Below are 6693 nucleotides of genomic sequence, written 5' to 3'. Positions count from 1 at the left end.
CTAGAAGGATATGATCCAGTAACCACAAATTTATATTTATACAGTTACTCCAGGTAGAACACTTTGTACATCTTTGACAGGAAATATCCTTATTGCTGATGCTTATGACCGATACTTTTAATCTGTGCAAATTTTTTAGTATCCAACTAATGCTGTCTGGTCCACATAGATGACTAAATATTTATCAAATATTCACAAACTCAGTGCATTAATTATTGAACAAGCATCCACTGAACTCTTTCCTTTTACTACAGTAAATTCTCTGTTGCTCAGTTGACATATGTTCTGAAGAGGCAGAGAAATAGCCAACTCATCAAAATGCATTACTTTCAAGGTTATGCAAGCGAGTGTGTGACGGCAAGATACACATGGAAGCCAGTATCTCTTATTTGGCAGGCTTAACACAGTGTTTAAAGATATAGATGAAACTCCTAACTAGTTAGGTTTATCTGCCTTTTTATTAAATTTAACTAGAAATAAATCTTTAGTAATACTTTAACTGATAAGGGAAAGGAACTTTTTAAAAGCTAAAATAAGTATTATTTCCATTATGCGTTATAACAAAATAGTCTCCTCTATATTCTTCCATTTATTTTCCATAACAAATCCAAGATTATTTCTTTATTCTTGTTTTAAAGATGAAGATGACGTTTAGATTACTCACCAATTTCCTCAAATTTACACAATTGACACTATGAAAATTGTGTTGTTTTATTCAGTATAACATAGCTATGACATTAAATGAATACAATGAAGATGATTGCTATTTAGTTAAATATGATTTTATTTTAGTGGAGTTGTCATCATTCTCTCCACTAACACTTGGAATTATATGATGAACAATTATTCTTGTTTTTCATAGACTTTATCTCAAATAAATTACAGCCTCTATAAAGCAGATAAAAAGCCATATAGGGAAAGGGGGAGTCACCTTAGATCTCTGGACTCTAAAGCAGCTCTGTTGTGACATCAGAATTGCCAGATGCAAGATGAGCAGGCAGTGACCAAGTGAAGATAAAATCCACACTAGAGTTAGTTATTCAAAACTAGTAACTTTAGAGGAGATTGTAAATAAAGGTAGAAAAAAAAACCAGTTTCTGTCACTGTGTTTCTAACATGGAATTTGCACTTCTCAGAAAAATATGTCCTTTACACAGTTTGGCACCTGTTATTAGTTACATCCAAGTATTTTTATATCTCCAATATGAGAAAAATAGACCTCAGGCTACCACATATCACATGTCAGCACTTTTATATCCAAATCTAGTAACCGGGTCAGGGAATTTCAATAAACATTTTCCTTATGAATAATTAAAATAGTTTACTTTTAACTGCTAACTTTTTAAACTTTTCTCTGGCAACATTTATAACCTATTCATTTCATTAAAATATGATTTTTAGTAATATTCTTAGTATGACCATAAATTTAAGCAATTTACTTAATGCTTCAAAATTTTTTGAAGACATATTCAAAATAAAACCATTTACTACTTGTATGATTAATATATATTGTAAATAGAATTGAATTTTAAAGTTACTTACCAAACATTAATTATTAATGTACTGTTTCAAATAAATAGCAATAATACAGGTTACAACATTATGAGCAGATGTGTTCATGTTGTAAAACATAAATAGTATATTTAATTAGTTTTAAGTAATACAAATGCTTGAAATAAACTCTTGAGACTTCCAGTGTGGATGGTTAGTGAAAAGCACTGAAATCCACTGGCATATCCCATTCTTTCGTTCAAGATAAATATATGGGCGAATCAGTAGGAGTATGGTCTGGCTTCCAGAGAGTGCCCTGGAGCTGTCCACAGGAAGGTGCTAGAAAGGCCAGCCGCAGATGGTTCAGGTACACAATTATTTCAGCCTGAAATGCAGCAGAAAATTCAGGCTTGTGCTAAGGTATTGCTGCAGTATATATGACCTGGAAATTGTTTCATGAAAGTTGTAAAAGCATCCTTAGTCTTTTTGATTATTATAAAGAAAAGATGTTTTCTCTAGGAAAAAGAAGAGTCATCAAAGGAACCATTTCTTTAGTCACAGATATAAATTATATTCCTATTAAGTACTTGGATGAGTTGCTAGAATACTGACATTTTCTCCCAAAAGACTTAATTCTTTGTAGAAAAATGTAAGTCAAGACTCTGAATTTCCTTAGGATTTCTAACTTTCTGTTGGAAAAATCAAACTTCATTTTTTAAAAAATCAGCTATTTTCCCCAGTAGAATTGCCCTCCCCTCGAAGTAAACTGAAAGAAAAGGGAACAAAAGGATTTGTAGTTTTAGCAGTATACAAGAACTGACTTTCAAATCTGTGGTAAAGGTCAGGTGTAATATTCAAAAACAAATTAAAAGGCAGGCATTCTATTGGCCTTAGAAGATTCCAGCAAACATTGAGCACCCATGGGCATTGGCTCAAAATGTGTTTATTGTGATCACACCCCAGATGATGCTACAAGCACTATTAAGGACCCTATTCACCACCATCCTTCTTGCATTATGTATGCAGTTATTGTTTTGCATTATGCTCTATCTAAAATGATACAAAAACATTTTGCTGAAAAATAAACCACTGGTTTTATGCTTAACACCAGGATTACAAAATGTGATGTCATGAATTATTCATATCATTCGATTTAATGTAATCATTTTCTCCTCAGCACTGAGCTTCTGTGAATGGTGCCCTGTGCAGCCACTGTTTTGAAGAACTTAATATGAGGGGAAAAAACACCTGGCATTAACTGACAGTGAATTAGACTCATTGTCACTTTGGAAAAAAATCACAATTTAATCTTTGATCTCCTGTACATCCCAGTCCCAAAAAACAATTTCAATAGTACAAAATGAGCCAAGCTGAGGAATTTATAGAAATACTGACCTCAGCATTTAGAGATGAATGTATATAAAAGTATACGCGCACATTTGAATTTGATCAGTGAACTGAAATTCATCTTTGTATCATTCAAAGTAGTAATGGGACCCATTCCTAATGTGTTTAATAACAAAGAGTTTGATATACATATGTACTTTATTTAAATCAACGTTCCAAGTATTGACTTTAGGATGAAGTATGAAGATAAGTATGTCAATGCAGTTTAGCCAACAGATAAAAGTAACTCATCTTCAAAGAAAATTAAAAAATAAAGAACATCAAAAGAAAACATGCCACTGAATGTTTTAAATTCTGATAAAAATATATTAGTTTAAAACTACTAGGAAAATATTTTTAAAAGTATTCCTTTCTGGTGCTTCTCCTGTGTTTCAACTTCTGTTCTACATTTTAATAAAGTACCAAAATGTCCCCATTATTTTTAAACTAGAAGATGTTTCATTATGAGTTAAATCTGTATGTTTCTGTTAACAGAAAAGAGCCAAGAATCAGAAAACTCAATTCCTAATCTTAGTTCCCTTCACATCCAACTCTAGAGCCTCTAAAAAGACACTTTTCCCTCAGTATGTTGTAGGAAGGACGATACTACATGCTACGAGATAAGATACATCAAAAACTCTCATGAGCCACAAGTTGAGAAATTATTATTTAAAACTTAATGCGTCCATAATCCATACACATTTGTAAGTATCAGAAGTATATGAGTTGGTAAGCAAAGACACTTATAGTTTCATATTACAGAATAAAGATAAAAACAAAGGAATCGGATTAATAAGAAAAATAACAGCAATCTAAGAATAAAATGGCACCCAAACTTATATGGAATAATTCACCTATATAAATAGGAAGAGGATGATAAGTTTATGCATAAATTACAACTACATATCCAGCCCTATTTTAAACTCGTACAGCATCCAACATATATTGGAATTCAGCCATTGTCACCAGATTGGTAATGAAGATGGTCACCCTGGTCAACTCTGCAGAAATCAAGCACCCATTTTTTCATAAGGTCAGGGTAAAATCTGTCTCCTGCTGCTGCTTTGTAATAACAAGCCTGAGATTAACCTTTAGCAAATAATAACAAACTGCTGACAATCACTATTTTCTAAAGCATCGAGGAGATATTTTAAGAGGTCTCAGAAGAAAGTAAGGAAGGCAGACTGGTGGATGGAAAATACTTTTAAGCTAATAGATTATTTGATTTCTAAAATAATAAATTGTTTTATACAAAATAATGGTTTGATTTCTAAAATAATTTATTTTTATTTAATACCCCTGGGTGATGGGAAGTTTCTATTTCTCCTAAATAAAAATTATTAGGCATTTTGTCTACCCATCTTAGTAGCATGTTTCAACTAGAGTCTCATTAGCATTGTGAACTGGGCTGGAAGACATGGAGTCACATGAGAAGAACTGTCTCTCAATTCAAGAGCACTGTGACCTTCTGCAGCAGTGCCATCCTGTGCTCCCATCAAGCTTCTTCCTGCTTTCCTGTGTGGCCGTCTGGCCTCCCAAGAGCCTGGGCCCCATGGCATATAGTGATCCCAGAAGAAGTCTGCAGAGGAAGTCCTTGGGGGGGACTTTTCATTTGCTCACTCACACACTACTAGCAGGTTTTTTTTTTTTTTAATTATCATGTATTCAAATCCCGAAAATGTTTGTGCTCTTTAAAAATTTTGAAGAACTGAGAAACCGAGCCAGTGCTTTAAGTCTCTTCTCTCCACAAAGGTACAGCCTAATTACTGCCTGCTGCGTGGCACAGTTAAACACAATCAGTCAGAAAGCCTTAAAGATACAATATCCCTTTTCACAAACTGTCTGCTTGTCAATTCTAAGTCACCCCCCTGCTTTAAATCAACCAACCACAGAGCTGTTATGAACAGCAGCTGATTTTCCATGCGGTGCTGCAAAACAAAATCACACCGTATCCTATTTTTAATGGCCACAGTTTTTCAACTGCATAACAAGAGTTAGCTGGCACTGCTGAGCTGAATGGTATCAAAAAAATGGGTTCAAGTAGAAATAACATGGAACTCTTGAAGTGAACAAGTACAGACCCAATTACAAGTGCATTGTGATGCTCAGTACCAATTACATCCAAATAACAGTGGTGCAAACTGCCTCCCTTAATAGTTATACTGTAGACATCAACTCGTTTTATTTCTGTTTCTCCAGACAGCTTGATACTTAAAAGAAAAAAATCTGAGTCACAAATATTATTTTATTATCATGTAGTTTATGCACAAAGGCCTGTCTAGGAGAGACACTGAGAGGTTTTCTATTTCTTCACATGGTGTTCAGGAGTTGTCAGGAACTTCACTCAGAAAAATTAAATTTCATTTCTCTGTTTTGCTTGCTATAAATGATCTTTCTTCTAACAACATACTTCTTAATTATCTGAGTTTTAGGGATGTAAATAGGCAGTGTGTGTTATTTTAAAATAGCCACATCCAAAGTAGTGGGGAAAATTAACCATCTATGAATTTATAAAGATGTCACTTGGGCCTTAGGGTTTGATCTATAACAACTTTCTTAGATGAAGAAAGAAGAAATAGAAGGATAAACAAAACTGAAGGAGACTTGAGGAGAGAAGAAACAAGGAGACTATCATAGGATCAGAGAATCAGATCTCATCAAGCTCATCCTCTCCAACTCTGGACCACAGACTGTCCCAGCAGACATCCTCACTCCACTGGAACACGTGCTACAGATGCCATCTTTCATTTGCTCCTTGAACAGTAACTTCACTTGTGATTTCTTCTGGGGCCAACATGGAGACTCCAGTAGCTGTGCAGCACCACACATTTTCAAGGCTGGCCAACCAGTCTGGAGAAAGGAGGTAAGAAACACGAAACACCATCACTAGAATAGCATCACTACACTTCAAGGATGGAAGCACTATGCACATTTGCCTGTTACTCTTTCTGTGTTCTCTGTCTTGTGAATCATGAGATGGCCATGTGGTGCAATATTGTCTAATGGTTTATATCCTTTGCTTCTTCCTCTTTTCCAATTCAATGTAGACTCTACCCTGAAACATAAAAAATGTTATGTGAGAAAAATAATAAAATGCACACTTTTCAAAGTTTTCATTGGAGATAAATGATAAGAAAGATAATACAGATTAAAGATAATTGTTAAAAACTACCAACTCATCCATCCTTCTCATTTTAGAAACAAGGAAATTGAGGCCTCAGAATGCCATGGATTCTACGAAGCTTTCATCATCAGAGAGTCATGGCTTCAACAGCTATAGCGCCTGGCACTGATTCCAAGACTCAAGCTCACTGTGGGAATGCCACTTATGGTGTACAGTGAGTTACAAATCTAGGTTATGTGAACTGTAAAATGCTTGATTCAGAACTCTGGAGAGTAAGGAGCTAATGAATCTGAAATATAGGCCACAGAATGACATAGAAGGATGCTTGTAGGATTACATTTTGAGGCTGTGTTATCCAAAATAAGATAGAATACAGTTATATTTTCTTTAATGAATAAGTGTGAGTTTTTCATGACATTCTCCAAGATAGCTTTTGATACCAGCCAGTATATGTACTTCTGTATTATTAACTGTAAAATGAAGGGGCAGTCATAAGGAGGATGGTGGTCAGAATATGGGGACTTGAGGGGTGGACTCAAACAGGTAAGGAAAGTGACAGGAATGAAGTTAACTGGCCATCTGGAGGCCAGGGAGGGAAAAGAATAGAGTCCCTGACATCCAACAGGGACCCAGGCCCAAGCCTCCATTGAATTCCTTTAACAAACAGATCTGGAAAGTCAGGGAGATGGTCA

The 6693-nt window shown here is 34.9% G+C and overlaps 1 long non-coding RNA gene across 1 annotated transcript in view; it reads right to left on the bottom strand.

The window, feature by feature from the left end:
• Positions 1-1494: 1494 nt before the first annotated feature.
• Positions 1495-6693, bottom strand: part of LOC111754601 (uncharacterized) — a 170971-nt gene continuing 165772 nt past the window's right edge. Inside the window, exon 6 of the long non-coding RNA XR_010050142.1 lies at positions 1495-5932. This is a non-coding gene — a long non-coding RNA (uncharacterized LOC111754601). The remainder of the gene's footprint in view (positions 5933-6693) is intronic.

The sequence above is a fragment of the Cavia porcellus genome, unplaced genomic scaffold (genome assembly GCF_034190915.1).
Source record: "Cavia porcellus strain 051 isolate PalLab524CR breed Dunkin Hartley unplaced genomic scaffold, mCavPor4.1 scaffold_10, whole genome shotgun sequence".
Lineage (NCBI taxonomy): Eukaryota > Metazoa > Chordata > Mammalia > Rodentia > Caviidae > Cavia > Cavia porcellus.
Note: the sequence above shows the minus strand (reverse complement) of the source record. Positions and strands in the feature narration are given on the sequence as shown.